This window comes from Macrobrachium nipponense, chromosome 44, assembly GCF_015104395.2.
Source record: "Macrobrachium nipponense isolate FS-2020 chromosome 44, ASM1510439v2, whole genome shotgun sequence".
Lineage (NCBI taxonomy): Eukaryota > Metazoa > Arthropoda > Malacostraca > Decapoda > Palaemonidae > Macrobrachium > Macrobrachium nipponense.
The window spans coordinates 22,101,002-22,122,632 of NC_087221.1; the positions used below are offsets into that span (position 1 = coordinate 22,101,002).

The 21,631-nt window shown below is 37.4% G+C and overlaps 1 protein-coding gene across 1 annotated transcript in view; it reads left to right on the plus strand.

The window, feature by feature from the left end:
- The first annotated feature begins 14,769 nt into the window (after positions 1–14,769).
- The window catches only part of LOC135204088 (connectin-like), a 622,057-nt gene continuing 615,195 nt past the window's right edge, over positions 14,770–21,631 (plus strand). The window contains exon 1 of the mRNA XM_064234090.1: positions 14,770–14,794. The gene's annotated coding sequence lies outside the window, so the exon portion shown is untranslated. The remainder of the gene's footprint in view (positions 14,795–21,631) is intronic.

Sequence of the window (21,631 nt, forward strand, 5' to 3'; positions counted from 1 at the left end):
TTGAACCATCTTGTGATGAAAGTAACAAAATGAAATTTGCCTTCTCCCCTCCCCTACCCCCGGAAGAAAAAAGAATGTTGAACAATATTTTTGGTTAAACATTTTGCTTTTGCAATGTTCCATCACGTTGCAAGCCCAACAGAATCAGCAAGCTGTGTATAAAATAATTTCGTAAATGCATATGCTCGAACGTAAGTTTAATTACGAATTAGAAATGGGCTATCAAGGGTTATTACTAACTTGATTCGAGTTTATTTATATTACTTTCTGAAATATTTAATGTAGGGTTTAATTACCGCCGTCATGTTTATACGTAAATCTTATAGCTATTTTCCAATTTTATCTTTTTCATTAACTAGAAAGTCGCCTTTTACTCTCGAACGTCTAGATTATCAGGTGTCAAGGAATTATGAGTATATCTGAGAATGTCTATAAGAATGGAATGGAGTATAAAATTTAGGGAAAAGGCCAAGCGCTGGGACCTGTGAGGTCATTCGGAGCTGAACGGGGAATCACCTTGTAAAGGTTTTAACGGTTTAAAAGAAGGAAAACCTCGGACTTGCACAATGAAACAATCGCTGAGAGGGGATGGAAAGAAATATGGAAGCAAGGGAATATGAACAGACGTACAGTAAAAGGAATGAAAGGGTGCGCAACGACGGGTCGTGGGGACGCTGCAAAGAACCTTAAGTAATGTCTACAGTGCAACGCGTGGGGTACACTGACGACACTACTCCCACTGGGAATATATGTCTCTATACACGAGTTTATATTTATGTATACATACTCACCAAACTACTGTGTATGAATCGGACTCTGTACTTTCGTCCGACGCGTGGAAGATAATGCAAGCAGAGCATAATTTTTAAATGATCAGAATATGGCATTTTCCCGAATTCGTTCGAATTCTCTCCCAGGGAACTAAAGATGAGTGATGAAAAAAAAAAAAAAAAAAAATTGGACAAATTTAGCGGAAGAAAAGTAGCTTTTTGACGCGTTCTGGATAAGCGATCGGAGATAAGCTCATTTTTCGACCGAATTTACAGCACTACGATCTACAAAATTTGCGTTACAGCTCTATCCATCATCATTTTCCCCCTCCCACACCCCAACACACGTTACTTATTCCAGGCGAGACTTGAATTATGAAACGGGTAATGATTCCAACCGGAATTGGAATTAAGGCAAATCTAGCGGCGCCATTGGTAAGCAGTATGCAAGTGCATACCTTATTTTGAGGGGAGTAAAAAAAAATAGTAATCCCACTTTTAAACTCTGCGTTACCCTTCGGAAACCTCGACCAGGAAATCATTTTCAAATGTGTTCGGAATTGAATCAGGAATTGAGAACCACATCGGAATTTTGGGAGTTACGAATGGACGGTAATTCACTCTGTCGCTCTCCCCAGGTTGGCGAGTATTTCATAGGAGGGTAAAATTATCGGCATAAATGTAATCAAAACACGGAAGCGCCGATTATTCGAAGGCCCTAAGATTGTGAGACAGGGTTGGCTGGCACGACGAGGAACTCTCTCCTGGTCCCCCCAGGCCCAAATCAATAAATTGTCCCCCCCCCCCCCCCACCCCACCCCCCCCACCCCCCCAAAAAAAAAAAGAAAAAAAAAAGAGAATTCTGTACCACATTTCTCATGAGCAACTTTTGCTTTTTTTTTTTTTTTTTTTTTTTTTTTTTTTTTTTTTTTTTTAATTCTAAGGTCATAGGTTTTGGTGTGTATATGCCTTTCGATTTTACGACACTTTCAGTGATCATATGCAAACGCTGTCAAATATAAAGCCCTAATGCTCATCCCTTGGAGTTCTGGCCAACAGCGTGTCTCCCAAGAACAGGCAGACACAAAGACAGATTACGTATATTATGTCTAGATGGAACAGCGTCTCTCGCAAGAAGGGACGGACAGGCAGACAAAAAGACAGGCTACGTATACTATGTCTAGATGGTACCGTCCGATATGAAAAGATGTAAGATTATGGAATCTCTCTCTCACTCTCTCTCTGTAAGCATACGGTCTCATATAAAACAACCCCGAGACCTCAATACACCCCTTAAAAGTATCCTTCCAGTTTATTTTCGATGAAAAAACAGAACGTTCTGAAAATAGATCTAAGAAAGTGAATTCTCTTCCATGAATTCCTTCAGTCCAGAAAGTTTCCGAAACTCTTTCGGGGGCAAAGAAACACTTTAATTGTTATTCACGAGAACTGCATGCATGATGATGAAGGAAGGAATGGGGAAGCTAGACGAATCGTTCTCCAAAGTCTTCTTCCAGGAAGTAAAAAGTTTCGGGGGAAAGAATGAAAAGGGTATTCGTTTTTAGACGGAGAAAGTTTGCACTTGAACGAACCCTTCTGACTAAATACTTCGATATGTTCCTGTCGAGTTTTCTTGTGAATTGAATAATTTTCCTTGTTCTTTGTAGTTCTTTCTTTACTTGCCCTTCCTAACGGAGGTAACAGTAACGAAAAGATAGTGTTCCATTGATAAATTATTGAAAAAACACACACTCACACAAACTAAACGAAAATAAGAGCTTTGCACGTTTTAAGTTTTCACCTTCTCGTAAAATTAGTAAAATATTACATGTTGATATAAAATTTATTTGTTTAAAATATATGTATGGTTTTCACACAATCGTGTGTGTTCATCCCGGCAGAAATGATATAATGATTCTCAGTAAGAATGAGAATTCCAAACGTATATACATATATATACGTATATATATATACACGTATATATATACATATACATGTATATATTATGTATATACATATATTTGTGTATATATATATATACATTATATATATATATATATATATATATATATATATATATATATATGTGTGTGTTGTGTGTGTATATACATATATATATATATATATATATATATATATATATATATATATATATATATGTGTATATATACCATATATATATATATAAATAAACTTCCCCACCAACGACGGAAACAAAACAAAATATCCCCACAATACTCATTTCGGTAGGCAAATATAAAACAGACAGGCTGTGTGTGACGGAACAGCGTTCTACCGCGATATACATTTCAATCGCCATTGCAGAATGATGTGTTTTAGTTATTACTGCTGTTGGCCGATGTGTTTATTTATGCTCTGGCGAATATTGCTAAGTGTAAACACGACGGTGGCTGCGGATGTACGATGACTACGCGAGTGCTTTTTTTTTTCTTTCTTTCTTTTTTAACTTTTCAGGTGGCTGAATATTTTCTTTATTTTGGCGGGGCTGTCTGTGTTGCTTGCAGCAATGTTCTGAAACTTGACAATGTCAAATATCTTCGTGTTTTACGCGATGATCGTGAAAAACATCGTGAAAAATTTGTTTTCTTTGTTTGTATGGTGTTTTTACGTTGTATGGAACCAGTGGTTACTCAGCAACGGGAACAACGGCTTTACGTGACTTCCGAACCACGTCGAGAGTGAACTTCTATCACCAGAAATACACATCTCTAACCCCTCAGTGGAATGTCCGAGAATCGAACTCGCGGCCACCGAGGTGGCAGGCCAAGACCATACCGATCACGCCACTGAGGAGCTTGTGAAAATTGGTTTCTGGTGATTAGAAACTATTTTCTCGATATAATGTGGTTCGGATCCTACACTACGCTGTAGGTCCCGCTGCTAGGTAACCCAATTGGTACCTAGTCACGTAAAAATATCTAATCCTTCGGGCCAGCCCTAGGAGAGCTGTTAATTGGCTCGGTGGTCTGGTTAAGCTAAGATATAATTCAATTTCACGATGATCACCATCTCAAACCTTTCATCGGAATTTAGCCTCATTTGCACATTTCTTTCAAATTGGATATAACTCATTTAAAATTTAAATGTTTCTGTGCATTTTAGAATATTGCGTTATTCTACACATGTCTTAGCCATAACCAAGTTGTCTATTAAAAATAATTTCGTTTAAAATTTACGACATGAGGCAATAATTTTTTTTTAAGATAGGTCAGTTCAATGGATTTAATATTTTGCTCCCTTAAGATTTTTTTCTTATATTGCGTAAATTTCACAAAAATTAATCCATAATAGTACACGTATCCATAAGATTGAACTAAATTGAAATAAATATAGAATTTAGGCCAAAGACCAAGCCATGGGACCTATGAGGTCATTCAAAGCTGAAACTGAAATTGACAGTAATAGGTTAAAAAAGTGTAACAGGAGGAAAACCTCGTAGTTGCACTATGAATCTATTGTTAGGAGAGGGTGGAGTAGGATGGAAGATAAAGAAATATGACAGGAGGTAGAGTAAAAAGAACGAAGGGGGTTGCAGCTAGGGGCCGAAGGGACGCTACAAAGAACCTCAAGTAATGCCTACAGTGCACCGCGTGAAATGCACTGACGGCACTAGCCCCCTACAGAGGACGCATTTGATGGGGACGTTTGAAAGTACAGGAAATTGCTGTATAAAACGAGCATGATCTTAAAATACCTTCTTTTGACTCAAATTAAGAACAGATTTCAAGCCAAACTCTTAATTAACTGAATTCATCAATCTGCTAAAATGAATTTAAATTACACATTGAAATACTAGGTCGAGTTTCCTCTAATGACTTGCTTGTTGATGATATTTTAGCTATAATTTAATGCAATAAGTATTTAGCTTATTTCTGGAATAACCTAATGTTAAACATTCATTATGTAAAAATTGAGCGTTTGGAAGAATTCCGTTTAGGCCTAACACCACGATTTTTTTTTTTTTTTTTTTTTTTTTTTTTTTGTACCTGGAAAGAATTGCCGTCCGTGACCTGACTACAGCGGTATCGGTAAAAGTCCAACGTCACATCTGGATCTGAATCATGGAGTGAGTAATGAGATTATACTTTCGAAAACTTTGAATTTCCATCAATATGCAGTAAATGTGCCTCCTCGCTGTCGAACTTCTCTGTTCCAGAGGTCCTTTATTCCTCACACCGCTGGACTGTGGAACTGCCTCATTCCAAAGGAAGTCGTGCAACTGGAACATCAGTAGTCCAAGCGGAAGTGCAATAAATTACTAGTCTCATACTATTCTCATTGCATTTTAATACATTTTCATCTATTTGTTAATGTATTAATTAATTTTTTCTTTTTTAACAAGTGGGGTCTCTGTATGTATTTCACTTTACCTCCTCTTACCTCTTCTTAATGAACACCATATTCATTGGAAGTTAGAATTTCAAGTCAATGGTCCCTTTGGTTGGCTTGTTCCATATGAACAGGTTTCATCTTTTGAATAATAATAATAATAATAATAATAATAATAATAATAATAATAATAATAATAATATCGTGATTTTGCGGGCTCCTGAGTACGGTCAGAGCACCTCTCCGGCAGGTCGGTTTTCATTGGTTCCTGGGAAGGTGACTAATACGGCGGGCGTTTACGAGTCTTGCAGACCTTCTCAGGTGGGTGGTGTACCGGAGACCTCTTGATTGGCTTCTACCTGCGTGACGTCACCCCTGGTATTATTCTCATGTCCGGTGTTTGTTTCATGCGCGCTGGTACTTTCGTTGGGGGGGAGGGGTGTGGTGCTCCTCATACACGTCGGTATCAGGAACGCTTCTTGGGTGGTATTAAGGGGAGGCTTTAGTTCGAGGATAAGCAGCGCTTCTAGGAGACGCAGACGTCGTGGGTCAGGTGCTCTCCTGATGATCTTAATATTCCTGACGACGTCGTCTCTCGTGATGTTTCTCTGGTGTACTGCAAGGGCGTGCTGCCTAATGGCGCCCTCCTGGGCGTGGCAGGAGATCCTTTTTGACAGGCGCATCGTCCTCATGCCGATGTAAATCCCAGGGCATCCTTGGGCGGGGCATACGTATCAGTAGACAACGTTGGACTGCTTTAGGAGGTCTCCTACGGTTATGTATCAAAGATAGTAAATTTTGTTTTAATGGGGAATTTTTTTTTTTTGTACAAAAGTTTGGCATGGCTATGGGTAATCCCTTATCTCCTGTCCTTAGCAATATTTACATGGAATTTTTTGAGACAAAACTCTTACCAAGAATTTTGCCCCAAAAAGTTATTTGGTTTAGATATGTGGATATCATCTTCTGTATTTGGCCAGTTCACGAAAATCTCCAGGAATTCCTTAATCTCAATAATTTAGTCCCTTCTATAAAATTTACTGTAGAGGAAGAAAGAAATTGTAATTTGAATTTTCTTGATGTAACTGTCCTTAGAAATGATGGAAATTTCACCTTTCCAGTCTTTCGAAAATCAACTAACATTGCCTCTTTTGTTCATTACTACTCCAATCACCATCAAAATGTTAAATTCTCTGTTTTTTCTGGGATGTTTCTAAGGGCTTTACTGTCTGTAGCCCGCAGTTTATTGACGCTGAAATTAAAACTATTTATGATATTGCATTGAAACTTAAATACCCAAGGACTTTTGTAGATGTGGCATGGAAAAGAGCTAGAAAAAATTTGATTCAACTAATGACAAACTTGAATTTAGTAAGCGTAACATTCTAAAATTACCATATGATGAAACGTTTTTAGATATTCCTAGAATTTTAAAGCTTTTTAACATAAATGTTGTTTTCAGTAATATTAATGTCAAGAGTTTAGTAATCAAAAAATCAAAATCCCTAAAGATCTTCCAGGCTGCATATATGAAATTCCTTGCAAAAAGTGTGATAAAGTCTATTACGGACAGACCGGTAAATCTCTTTCACAACGTCTCAAACAGCATCAATATTCTGTGAGAACTGGGCAAATTTCGAATGCAATATTCGTACATGAGAGATTTAGACCATCCTATTAACTGGAATCAAGCAAGAGCCTTAATCCCATGTAATGACACAGTTAAAAGGAATATCACTGAATCTTGTTTCATCAAGTCAAATAATAGAAATGTTCTAAATTTAAGTCTTGATTTATTTAAACTTGATGCTTTCATAATGAAAAAAGTTGTAGATAAATATAAGCAACAAAATTAATATATTCAGTTTTTACATGTTTTGGACTGTAAAGATACTTTGTAATTTCGGTTAGGGTCAAAGCTGTTTAGGTTTATGACCGTGTGATATCCGATAATCCTGGATTATCTCTTTTAATTTTTACCCTATTGACAATTACCATCTGCTATTCTTGATCTTGGTTTGTACCCGAGACCTTTCTCTCCAATTGTACTTCATTAGTTCCTTGACAATGTCTGAGTAAAGACGATAGCGCTTGGATTTCTGACTATCATTTTCCTGTGGGATGCGATTATTTATGAAGTCACGTGCATCTACTGTGATTTTTTAAGCATAGATATATATATATATATATATATATGTATATATATATATGTATATATATATGATATATATATATATGGATTATATATATATATATATATATATATATATATATATATATATATATATATATGGAGAGACTGCGACCTAAGCAAAGACTGACCAAGACCTTGACTTTACCGATTACGAGCGAGAAAAGCCTTGAGAATCAGATTCTTTAAGTGGCAACTGTCTAGAAAACGCTCGCTTGGTTACCGAGTCCAACACAGCAAGTTCCGAGTCCAACACAGCAATTTCGAGTCAAACACAGCAAGTTCCGAGTCCAACACAGCAATTTCGAGTCCAACACAGCAAGTTCCGAGTCCAACACAGCAAGTTCCGAGTCCAACACAGCAAGTTTTCACGTGAAATGTGAAGAGAGAGAGAGAGAGAGAGAGAGAGAGAGAGAGAGAGAGAGAGAGATGGATCATTATCGCAATGCTGCTAAACTTTTCGTGCAAATGCAATCAAAAGCGACATGGTGTTTTGACGTAGTCCTAGGCCTACTATACCGGTTACGTCGTTAGTAAGCTAAAAAAAAAAAAAAAAAAAAAAAAAAAATTGTTTACACCATAATTTCGCTTCAGGTTTGAGTTTCTCATTAAGCGTCATTCCCGTTCGATCGACAATCGAATTAACGTGCAGTTTCGAATTCCAAATTCCTGAATTTCCATCGAATTCCTAATTTCGTTTCCAAAATCCTGGTTCTGTTTCAGTAGCTATTACGAAAGTTGGTTTTAATTTATAAAGTCGGTCTATTCAAGTATAAGTACAGCAAAGCCTTTTTTTCGATAACTATCCCAAACCCTGATTTTTTTAATTTTTATTCAAAAGTAGAGAACGTGACTTTACTTTAAAATCATGGTTTTGTTTTAACATACAATGGAAAACCCGATTAGACTAAAATAAATAAATAAATAAATAAAAACTAATACAGCAGGCACCCCACATTTCTTCTAAGTCATTATCTTTTGAAATCCCGCTTTTATTGCAAAGTTTTCATAATTGATTTCATAATCCAGTATATGAAAACAATCCTATGAAAAAAACTGGAATGCCAAAAACCTTCTTCAGCAAGATCCAGCATACTAAAATGGCCGCTTGCAAGAAAGCAAGAACTAAATATACTTAAAACATCCACCCATAACTGAGTTGAGTATAATGTTAATGAAAGGTTACCACTAAATAAAAATGAAATATAAAACAGGGAAACGAGTGTTTCGCATGTACTGGCTTCGACATGCCTAACGCTTTTCTTATGCACTAAATAACGAATCGCCTTATAAATAAACAAAAACATATATTAAAAAGGGAAGAAATGTGTTTGCGTCCCGCCAAGCGAGACTGAGAATGAGCATGGTGGTAAGGTTGTAACACAGACTATCGAGAACAAAATGGTCGGCTTATGGCAAATAGGCTATATTTACCAATCAGGAATGATGCACCAGTTAGCATAGAGGCAACTACCATAAGTCTATTTCCAAAACTGTTTTTACCTCAACAGCAAAAGCATCATTTTACAGCAATAACGGAAAAACAACGCTACTGATGAAGACACGTCAGCAGGTGTAACTACTCTCGACGCCCTAATGAATGAACTTGTCTTAGATTTCGAGGCCATTCAACAGGAACCCCTTTCAAGTGATGTAACTTTATTTATAACGCATTATTCGCTCCTCAACGAAGTCGCTCACAAACTATTTTAATTCAGACCAAAACTGAACTCACAGAAGTTCTCGGGTGACCGATTTCACCGTTAAACTGACGTCAAAATATCAAAGGTTATTTCAAAACCTTAAAAACCTTTGGCGATGCAAATAAAAATAAAAAAACTACTATAAAATGGTCACTAACGCCGCAATATTTTGTTTGAAACTTGGTTTCATAGCAACATTAGGCCTAGCAGCCATAGACGCAGAATCAACTGGTTAACTACACCGGAACTTCATACTGTGATACACAATCATTCAAATTATGAAAGTAAATTCTTTGATACATAACAAAGGTATTCTCATCGAAACTGAAAAGTATTTATAGAACGCCAAAAGAAAAAGGACGCGAAGATTACAATGAGCTTTTCCAGTTCATACAACTTCCCAAACCGTGGTAGACTAAAACGTCAACAGATTACAGTCAGTGGTATTTGGGGAGGTGGGTTCCCTCCTAACCCTGGGCCCTAGGGCCAACGGACCACTGCACTGTACATTAATGGGAACACTGACAGATTTTCATTGATTCGCGATTGCCTGAATATGACTAAATGAATTATGGCTACAGTTCGATCCCATTAGTCTATGATTATCGCACTCTGCTAAACGTACGAGTATTTCTGGTTTTAAATATATACATATTTATATACATTACATTTAAATATATTTATATACATGCACTGTATATATATACATACATACATATACATATACCTATACACGTATTTATATACATATATATACATATGAGAAGTATTATTTTTTCCTTTTTATTTGTCCCAGATATATTTACAGTTAAGTTTGTAATAAGCATAACAGCATTTATGTATCAGTAAATAACTCATTAAATCATATAGGAAATAATTTTATAATATATTAACAGATTGATGTACATTAATCATATCACCGTCATATTCTGATAAGAGTCTTATCTTTTATAATATTGTATTTGAATGAGAAATTGTTTAAAAGTAAAAAAAAAATATTGCAATTTGTATATTATAAATTTACATGAATGCGCCATGAAGAAATTGCTGCTGAAAATGCAGATGTGGAATCCGCAAGGGCATACAAACTTGGATAGCTGCCCCGTAGACTTTTTATTCTGCATAGCAGACGAAAATTCCGCACTTCGGTAACACTGCTGGACACTGCTTTTGTTTTCAGCGGTCAACTATTTAAACAGGTTGAGGGTATGGCCACGACCCACTAAGACAGGTCGGCCAGACAATGACGTCACGCGGGCTCATCGCAGGCAGGATAACTGACACTGATAAATAATTAGGTTACTGGCAGACTACCATTAACTGAAACTATCAATGCAAAGACGAAGAAGGATGGTCGAACGTTCTGTTGTACTGACCAGCCAGTATCAAGTGGATCCTGCCTGTGATGACTCCGCGAGACGTCAATGACTGGCCGACGGCCCATGAGCTCCATCGGGAAAGTCAGTTCTCGTTCAGGGAACAGAATGTCTAACCTAAAGCCTCTTTAAGTAATTCAATGGAGAAGCACGGGCAGTGTTACTCTTGTGACGTCACACTATTAGCTCCGCCCCCACTGCCGAGTTGAGCAGACCCTATATACTTTGACTCTGATCTAACCCAGAGCACTCCAATATTGGAAAAATTCAAAGCAATGAACAGATTTTAGTACTGACAGTCATACTACCAAATTTCAATAGTTAACTATACTAGATTCATCACTTATTGATTGAATTAAATCGAATATAAAAATTAGGCAAAGGGCCAAGCAGTGGGACCAATGAGGTCATTCAGCCCTGAAACGGAAATTGACACTAAATGGAAAACCAGCGCAGTTGCCCCATGAATCAGTTGTTAGGAAAGGGTGGAAAGTAAATTAGAAGACTGAGAATATGAAAGGTGGTACAGTAAAAGGAACGAAAGGGCTTACAGCTAGGTTTGGTTTGTATGGCGTTTTTACGTTGCATGGAACCAGTGGTTATTCAGCAACGGGACCAACGGCTTTACGTGACTTCCAAACCACGTCGAGAGTGAACTTCTATCACCCGAAATACACATCTCTCACTCCTCAATGGAATGGCCGAGAATCGAACCTGCGACCACCGAGGTGGCACGCAAACACCATATCAACCACGCCACTGAGGCGCTAGTACAGCTAGGGTCCGACGAGACTGCAAAGAACCTTAAGTAATGCCTACAGTGCACCGCAATGAAGTGCACTGACGGCAATAGCCCCCAACGGAATTCATTTTTATAAAACAGCTTCCAATATTGTTAAATAATCAGACGTCTTCAAGTCTACTGAATTTTTCTTAATATGGCGTTCAGTTTTCAATTAGTTCCATGCTGTCTGACCTCCCCAACATATATATAGTATGTATATAATCATAACTTTATATTATGTATTTTCACGTATTTTAGTTTTTACTCGTTATTAGCCATCTGTCGACGTTCCCTGGCAACAACAAATGAAAGCTAGAAAACATGATTAACTTTTGTTTTACGCATATGTTAATTAGCGATTTGATATAGCCTATAAGCTACAGCTCATTTAAGGTACAATACAAATATTATAATGATTTAAAAAAAAAAAAGAATACAAGACGCTTTTCCATACAATACGAAAATCAAATGACACATCAACAGAAATGGATTGGCAAAACAATCGTTGTATTTACGATAGTATCACTACACTCAATACATCATAATAAAATGGATTAAGAGCTCAATTAACCACAGATACCCCAGCACGATCCTTTCAAAGTTGAAAATATGACTGACAGTGGCTAAATTCATGCCTGATCTAATACCCAAACTAAGCGCTACTTCGATCGATACAACCAGATCCAGTTGTATGACACTTTACCAGCAACGACTGATATAAAATCTTTATTAGCCTATGTCTATAAATTAAAAGTTAAGTATAACTTAGTTTTATCAGACCACTAAGCTGATTAACAGCTCTCCTAGGGCCTGCCCGAAGGATTAGATATTTTTTACGTAGCTAGGAACCAATTGGTTACCTAGCAACGGGACCTACAGCTTATTGTGGGATCCGAACCACATTATATCGAGAAATTAATTTCTATCACCAGAAATAAATTCCTCTGGTTCCACGTTGGCCGAGCCGAGAATCGAACTTCAGACCAACGGATTGGTAGCCAAGCGCGAAATCCACTCGGCCAACGAGGGACTGTCTACAAATTAAAACACTTGGCTTTTAAAAGGCATAACTGTGCTAAATTAATTTGGTATTTACCCATTTTTATGATGGCTGATATACATTAAGGTTACCAATGTTCAATCAGTTTTACATGTGGATTATTTTTCAAAGAATTAAAATTTTATACTCTCCAAAATGGGCTGGGGAATGATAGATAACTCATTACTCTGCCGAAACACATTTTAATAATAAAATCTCCTTATAAAAGTAGCATTTGGTAATTCTACAGAATAGTTCAGCACGGACTGCAAGGAACGTAACCGTGGATACGACATCCACTAGGGATTGGGGCGTCCAATGTATTTCACCGTGTTTAGTACTGGCTCCTGGGGGTTAATTACAGTCGTCCGAATAAATATGACTTAAAATTCTTATTCAGGAGGTAAAACTGCATAAAAAAAATCGCAACTCCCATAGTCTAGGCCGCCGCGGAATAGTACCCTAGATCTACCAAAACTGAAATTAGACTATAAATTACAAGTTAACGTGAATTAGGCTGCAATTGCAAGTATACATGAATCCCTTTTAGGCCTAGATCCGTCACACGCCTAAAGTAGCATAAAAAAAGCTAAGTAAGACCAATCTTTCTTACGTTTTTAGAGAAATATTTCACTCAGAAGCCACAGGTTTGAAAATACAGTGTACCATAAATTACACAAGTTTCAAATGACCCCGCGTAAACGATGATGAACAATTGTGCTTTATTTCCAATCAATTATCTTGCTTACGCTAAAACCTACTGATTTGGCCATGAAAGAACAACTACTTCAAACATAAACAATCTCATAAGCCTCTGCTATGAAATTCAAGCCTGAACGCGATCTGTAAAACTCACTTTGGCTTCAGCCAAAATGGCCTCTTGGTAATTTCAATTTCAGTGACGTGAAACTTGCCCGACGTCATCCACAATAGCTCAGGGCTTGAAAGACGTGCCTGCTATGTAATTTGTTTTAACTAAACAAAATAACTGCACTCTACCAGATTCCTTTTCACAAGATTTATATTATTGCTGGAAGTTTTAAAACACTATTGCTCTCCAAAAGAACGTCTACTTTTTCCGGCGACCTATGCACGAGTGAACACTGGGCGGCGGGCCCAGACACAACGTTTCAATGTTACGGTACAGACTTTGGTTTAAAATTCATACTCGTTCATGCCGATCGCGGCATCTTACTCTTTACTAAAATATTTTATGGATTTACATTTTAAAATTAGATAATGTTGAATGTAGCCTAGCTAACCTAATTTCTCAGGAGATTTTTACATACTACTGCTTACCGGTCTTTTGGGAGGGTTCCGGGACAATAAAATCCATGTAGACACAATAGCGGAGAAAGCTTTAGAAATCTTGTTGGAAGGTTTAGAATGGTTGCATTGTTTGAGAGCCCTTTAGATATTAACGCAGTGTTTTTTGAAAATTTCAATGCACTATTGAGAGGCAACTATCAACTCCTCGGAGTGGCTCGAGTCTCGGATCTGAGCCTCTGAGGTCTGGACTCCGGGCCGGAGTCGGGACTGACGGACGCCGGCCCGGACGACCAGTTTGTAGTGACTGAGTGATGGTGTAAGTGTAACACGTGTATTTCAACCTGCATGGTTCTCGGTTTTGGTCTGGCGGGGTCCAAAACATTAAAACGGACGCCGTTGAGTGCTGAAAAGCTAGCAAAGCCAGTAAACCACGGTTCATTGTTATTCGAAGTACCCTATTTGAACAGTATGGTTCGATAGGCCTATATCCAACAAACGTATATGAGATACACTAAGATGGTTTTAATTTCTGGGGATGATAGCATTAGTGATAACCGATGAGTAAATGTGTATCGGATTTCCCGAAAATTAATGGTATGTAAAAATTCCAAACCAGTATCCCGTTAAACTTGAATTAAAGGGATGCATGTAATATTTGAATTAAAGGGATGCACGTAATATAGATTTCAAGCAACTTACCTGGGAACTTCACTATAGCCCATTTTGTGAGTTCCGTTTTCATCGGCAGCTTTGTTTAATATGAGCACTTACACACAGACGCTCGTTAAGTTGAATATGTCAATAGTATTACTTTGCTATCACGGGTTGTAGTAGAAGCGTATGCATGGTCGTCATTCCTGTGGGCTTTACTAGACCGCGGTCAATCTGAGGAAAACTATATACAGAATCTTAGCGCTCTCTACTACTAGATCAACTTAGCAAAGAAGTATAAATTCAAATATCAGTTGTTAAATGATATTTTATATATATATAAAAAATACAATTATTGATTTTACTTTAAGTTGGAGGTCATTTACAAGCACATAATGAACAGATTTTTCCAGATGTGTTCGTGTTCTCTTTCGTATCAGTAACGATATCAACGAACGTGTTTTGTTTGGATTTTTTTGACGAATCCTACCTGTCCCCTTGTTGTTTCAAGGAGCCCGTGCCCAGACAGTTTTGGCCAAAACTCCAAACAGCGATATAGCCCTGCTAAGTATAGACCGACTTATTGGTTTACATCAGAAAGCAGTACCAACGTGAATGCTTATGGAGGCCCAGTGAAGTATTTACATCTGGCTGTTGTAAGGTAGGTGGCTTTTTTTTTTTTTTATTAATGTTGTGGTAATGGTGATGGATTGCTATTGTTCGATTATTTTGTTGTGATAATGAAAGAGAAGGCTTTTTGCAAATTCGGTAGTTATGGGTACAGGGGTTGTACCATTTGATGTAACTGAGATCGAAGATACTGCTCTGTCGTACGAGTACGAGCGGATTCTCTGCCATCTTTGTTTGCTCGGGAAATGCGTAGAATATATACATCCCCAACCCACGACAATATAATTTATATCAGTACAACAGCAACATTTTTAACAACTTAAGTTATATTGCATAATATATTCCGGGAAAGAATTACTCCTTAAATTAATTAGTTGTAAAATGATAGTCAGAGTATACAGTAGGCCTAGATCATGTACGCTACAATAATTTTAAGCCAATTCTTATTATAGGTTTCTGATTGATAAACATGTTTATGAAATAAATTGCGCTAAGATTATTAGTTAGATAAATGCACATTTACCCCTCCCAGAAATAGGAAAAATGCCTTTATGGAATTCAACTATTCGTCTCGTGTGAACGTGGCCACCTTTCGAAGCCTTTAATGAAAGTACGGCATTAGTACGTGACGCGGAAAAAACAGCGTTAGTGCATCGATATATACAAATATATACCAGTGTCTGTTGCTGTGATGAACCCATAATATTTTTCAATGCTTGCTGATGGTAATAGCAAGCGGTATTAACCCGGTAAGTACCCACCTCCGAGGTGCTAGCACTAATCTGGCTAGCTGAATGGGACGCCGTGTTTAGTCCTAGGCCGTCGGGGATCATTATATATACCCCTTTCTATGTTGTGTGGTCGATAAATGATATGAATAAACAATTTCTTTGATCCCTGCGGGGCTACTACTAAACGCGGCGTGCCATTGAATTTACCCTGGACTTTGACAAAAGGGGATACATACCGGGTTCATAACATAGCAAGCTACAATATTATTAATGTTTCATTCCATCATTAACCATTTATGCGTTAGGGTGATTTATCCTATACTCTCACACATTGACTGAGTCTAGGCGGGGAAGGGCGGGTGGAAATTATACATGGATTAATTTAGAATTAGTTAATTTATTCAAGTATCTTATTATAGCCTACAGATATTTAAAACTACGTATATCTTTAACAATACAGCGAGACTAAAGATTGCTTATTTCCTTTAAAATCCCCCCCTTTTTTTTTTTTTACTGATATAAGATACAGTACCTTCACGTGCCCATTTTTATTTTCATCGCCAATTTTCACATTCAGTTCTGTCACTTTCTTCTTCTAATGACATCTTCATTCCGGTATCCCCTGACAAACAGCCTCTTATTCCATATTCCATGAATAATTGAAAACGCGTGAAATTTTCAGCCTATTTTCGGAAGGGTAATTCGTTTCTATTCTCGAACAGAATTAGGCGTACCTACTTACATCCGTTTTCATGTTCGGTGATAATTGCAGACCCCAAAACGATCCATTACTGATGTCATGAGTCTAGTACTAGGGATTTGTTGAAAGTTTCCATCTTTCATTCTGGCTATGCATTGATGGTCTTTGTAACTGTAACGGCATGGCAAAGTAAACCCATATTTCATATTTTATTATGAAGTATGGAGGCTAATTTGACGGGTAGCCTTTTATCTATTCCAGGCGGGTAGAGAACGAGAAGCATAAAACGGTCTGATTAACCTGTATTGACAATGCTATCTCATGATATTCAAAGCAGATTGAAAGGCGTAGCAGGAGAGACAGTTTGTAACTTTAATTTTTATAAACTAAATAATCTCTCTCTCTCTCTCTCTCTCTCTCTCTCTCTCTCTCTCTCTCTCTCTCTCTCTCTCTCTCTCCGGAAGGCTTTTTATTGGTTATTCTTTTTATATTTGGCAAATCTTAGGTTGTCTGAATGATTTTTACAATTTATACGATAGTATATATATATATATATATATATATATATATATACATATATATATATATATATATATATCTATATATATATATCATCGCTCGGTTTCGACATACTTGACACTATATACGTGTGCAAAATAATTGTTTAAACTACTTAGATGTTCTATATAATATGTTCAAAATTTGTGCAGGTTTGGAAATGGGAAAAGGCGTATTACTTACATACCACACAAATATATATATATATATATATATATATATATATATATATATATTATATATATATATATTATATCTATATATATATATATATATATAGATATATATATAGAATAATCGACCTGCTTCCTCAAATATGGGTTGGATTAGCTCATGGCTCAGTAAAAAAGAAGAGGCTCATAGCTCCGTGTCGAGAGACACACATATTCCTCCTACGCGACTTGATAATTACCGATGACTTTCAAGATGGAGGAAATGCAATGTTGCATAAGATAAGGCCATGGAAAGAGGTCCCAGTTTCATGTATTTTAATTACTTAGTAAGGGGGTTAACGGAAAGTACAGGGAGACAGTGTAGAGCACGCTGTAGTGTAGTATACCGAGATGGGTAACTGACTGTGCGACGTAGTGGTGATGGAAATTAGTTGGGGGCCCGGGGGTGGGGGGTGTTCGGCACCTCACACTGTTGCTACTGGAGCTCATTAAATTATTTGTTCTACTCTGTCCTAGAGGCGATATGGTAACAGCGTATATCTACTTTTATAAAAAGGCTGGGGAGACAGAAAAGGGTTAAAACTCTTAAGGCCCCTATACACTGAACGACTGTCTGAACAATTGTTATCGACCCACACACATTATTCATACAGTATGAATGATCTCCGCAGTCCGCACCGATTTCAGTCTGAACAAAGATTTTGTCTCGAGAAGACATAGCATCTCTAGAAGAGGCGCGCGCGATAGCGTTATATCGGCAGACAAACCCCATGCATTGAACGATCTGTGTATGACACTTGAGTCGCAAAACAGCAACCTGGTCGTGACAGATTCCCGCTGAGACCGTTCAGACACGAAGCTCCGCCCACTTTTGCATTCAGACAAGCCCATACACTGTTTTTGCGAACGATACAGACGTTCAGACAATCTTTCAGTGTATGGGGGCCCTTTAGGTTGAGTATTCACTCCCAGGTTTACCTGTCAGTTCACCCAATACAGTTCGGTGATTGAACGTCCACACTACAAGAGTAGCAGAACTGTCAGTCGAACCGACAACTCGAGACATCGCCCTCAACTCCGGTAGCTGAGGAGGAGGTAGAGCTACATAGACTATAGCTGCTGCGGCAATTCACTCTAAAATACGAAAGCAGCAAACACGCGTAACAGTGTATGGGCTAAATATAGCCTATGAAAGAGAGATGTCTCTTCTCATACAATATTCTTAAATTGGAACTGGAGGTTGGTTCAGTTATTTATGAAATGGATCGTGAAGCCTACTTTCACTAGTAACACCTCTCATAAAAAGGCAGGACACCGGGCTAGGTCTATATCAAATGGAATCATTTAATTTTCTATATATATATATATATATAATTTAGACTCACAATGGCCCACAAATAGCTCCGCAGTGTCTAACAATGTCCAGCTGCTAACTGTCATAAAATCGTTGCTTACCCGTCTACTCATACAATTAGCAAGTCAGTCAGACGGATGAGCTTGAGATAATGTTCATCAGTTCTGGTGAGTGGACTGACTCCCAGCAAAACAAGAGGTTTTAACGTCTGTTTCGATGGACTGACAGGTAAACCTGATCGTGAATACCCGGCTTTATGAAGTAACTCATGTGTTAGATAATTAGGTCTATTTAATAAGGTTAGTACCTCGATGCGTTAAATTGAAAAGAAAGCACTCAGAGAGAGAGAGAGAGAGAATGCCTAAAACAGATAATAGTTGTAAACAAATATTAACGTTAGACTGAAAGGTAAGCGGTGAAGTTAGAAATAAAATGAGAGAGAAAGAGTTAACTCTGATAATAAGAGCTGTGACATGTAACTTTGTAATGACGTTAGAATGCAAGAGGCAACGGAGAGAGAGAGAGAGAGAGAGAGAGAGGTGAAGATAAAACACGTAGGTGCTTCAAGGCCTAATACATATTTAATCCTCCTTTTTTCCTTCGCGAGTCAGAAAAATGGTTTTACATTACAGTCATGAAGAGACACAAAGGGCTTGAAAATGGCGCTTCGTTTCTCGGGAGAAATTTTGAGGCAAACGAAGAGAAGAGAAAGAGTGAAAATGGCTGAAATGAATCCCCAGAAGAAAGGGGTTTTATTCACTTGCAATTTATTCTCGTTTATTAACTTTTTTACTTATTTGTCCACGTATACGATAATTCATTCAATGTTTTTCTGATTCACTTAGAAAATGAATATTTTAGCCATTATTTGTTTATTCATTCCTGAAATAAATTATTTTCTTTCTTTTGCAACCAACATATTATTTTTTAGAATTTTTTTTATTATTCAGTGAAATATTTAGTCTTTCTTTTGCTCATTTAATGGCCCATAGTGAATAATGTATTTCCTCGGTTACACTACTCGTTTAAACACGTCTCATTCGTTTATTCCCCCGTATAATGAACCATTAAGAAGACCCTTATTACTTTATTTTATCCATACTATGAATCATTCATAATTTATTTACATATTTACTTATATATTTATCTTTTTATTATTTATTTGTTCATTCATTAAATCAGATTTCCATGTAATGCATTAATTTATTTATTCCTTTACACCAAACTTCATTCATATATTTGATTTGCTTATTCTTTATATATTTGCTTGTTCATGCTTAAAACCATGAGAATTGCGTCTTAACTTAATTCTCATCCTTTCGTCTCATGCTCTCATCCTTTCGGCTATTATTTCCTCGTCCTTTCGTCTTTTATACGCTCATCATTTTGTCTCATACTCAGCCTTTCTTCTTTTTATATTTTCATCCTTTCGTCATTTATACTCTCATCCTTTCGTGTGGATATAATCTCATCCTTTTGTCTCATACTCTCATCCTTTGGACCTTTTTGTCTTATACTCTCATCCTTGTGTCTTCTATACTCCCATCCTTTCGTCTCATACTCTTATCATTTTGTCTCTTATACTCTCATTTCTTCGTCACTTACACTGACATCCTTTCGTCTTTCATACTCTCATCCTTTCGTCTTTTATACTGTCATCCTTTCGTCTTTCATGCCCTCATCCTTTCGTCTCTTATACCTCATCCTTTTGTCTCTTATACTCTCGTCCTTTCGTCTTTGATACTCTCACCCGTCGTCTCTTATACTCTCATCCTCTCGTCTCATAGTTATTACCTCATCCTTTCGTCTTTTATACTCTCGTCCTTTCGTCTCTTATACTGTTATCTTTTTGTCTCTTATACTCTCATCATTTAGCCTCCTATACTCTTCTCCTTTCGCGTCTTATACTCTCATTATTTCGTCTCTTATACTCTCATTTCTGGCGCATTGTTTCTTTAGCGGATTAAATCTCCTCTGTTATTCTAATCGCGTCTCCTTGACATTTTCAGTAGAGGATTTATTATAAATATCATGCACCTCGCGTTGGCCTGTTCGTTAGTGGTGTCTTCCGGTTTGCACCTGTCTTAAGTGAATATTTGACACAGGTTTTCTGTAGTTCTGCAGATACTGCATGTTTTTTAACCATTTTATTTTAAACCTTTCTACCATAAACAATAACAAGTTCCCCCTCATTTAGGACTGATTATATACTTATATACCACTCTATCATTTTTTTTTCTCAGGAAGTATTTGGGGTTGTTGTTACACCAACGCTCTTTTGCTTCAGTCCCAAACAGACGTTTGGGAGTTTGCTAGGTCCGTGGTTCGCCCCTGCTCTAACGCCCACCAATCAACCTGGCTATAATTTAGTACCAGTGTCTGCTTGGGGACGAAGTAAAAGAGCCAGGCTGTAACAACTTCATCCCCAAATACTTGCTGAGAAAAAATGCATAGATAGATAGAAAGCTAGTTTTATATTCTGTTCTAAATGAAGGCAAGCTTTTCATTGTATATCACGGCTAAAATAAGAGAAAAAAGTTTAAAAGCAAACACTTGAATTTCAGGTATTCAAATCGACACCAATGACTTACATTCATCGCCGCTTGCCCCAAAATGCCTTAATTCACTTCGCTTCGGAACCCGGTCGCGCTACATAATTGATGCCTGGCTAAATGTTACGCATGGCAAATTCATCGCCATTTTAACGTAGTTGGACGAGGCGAGTTGAATTATGAGGGTGCGGAATTATACAACAACAATCAGCCGTCAATAACGACGGAATTTTACAAGAACTTTCCGTCGCGCAAAAAAATCCGGACTTGAATTCGTAGCGAGGTCGGCAGTAGCCGGCGGAAATGTTTGATGAATTTAGTGAATTCGGAATGGAACAGCGGAGTTTGCAATGCTAAATATCTGGGGAGTAGCGCGTGCGAGAGGAGCGCCGTGTGTTAAATATGAGAGAGAAGTGGGCTTTTGTAAATTCGAACACGACGTTTGGTTTGCTTTGAATTGGTCGAAAGAATCGTGTAGCGACAGTTTAAGGATTTTTTTTTTTTTGTGCCGATGCTGCCTTTTAACATATTTTTTGTTTATTGGTTGCTATTTGCTATTATTGTTATTGGAGAAATAAAACCACAGTTATGTATGGTACGTATATTTTAAAAAATAATCCTCTACAGAGAACATTCGGGAATCTGTTCGAGTCCCCTTTTCATATCTCTGACGCAGTAATGTATAAGAATATTTGTAAACGTACATACCGGAACATAACTGTGGATTTGCTTCTCCATTTCAAATCTCATGCTACCGTGAGTAATTTTTAATTATTGTTATTGCTGGTACAACACTTGAT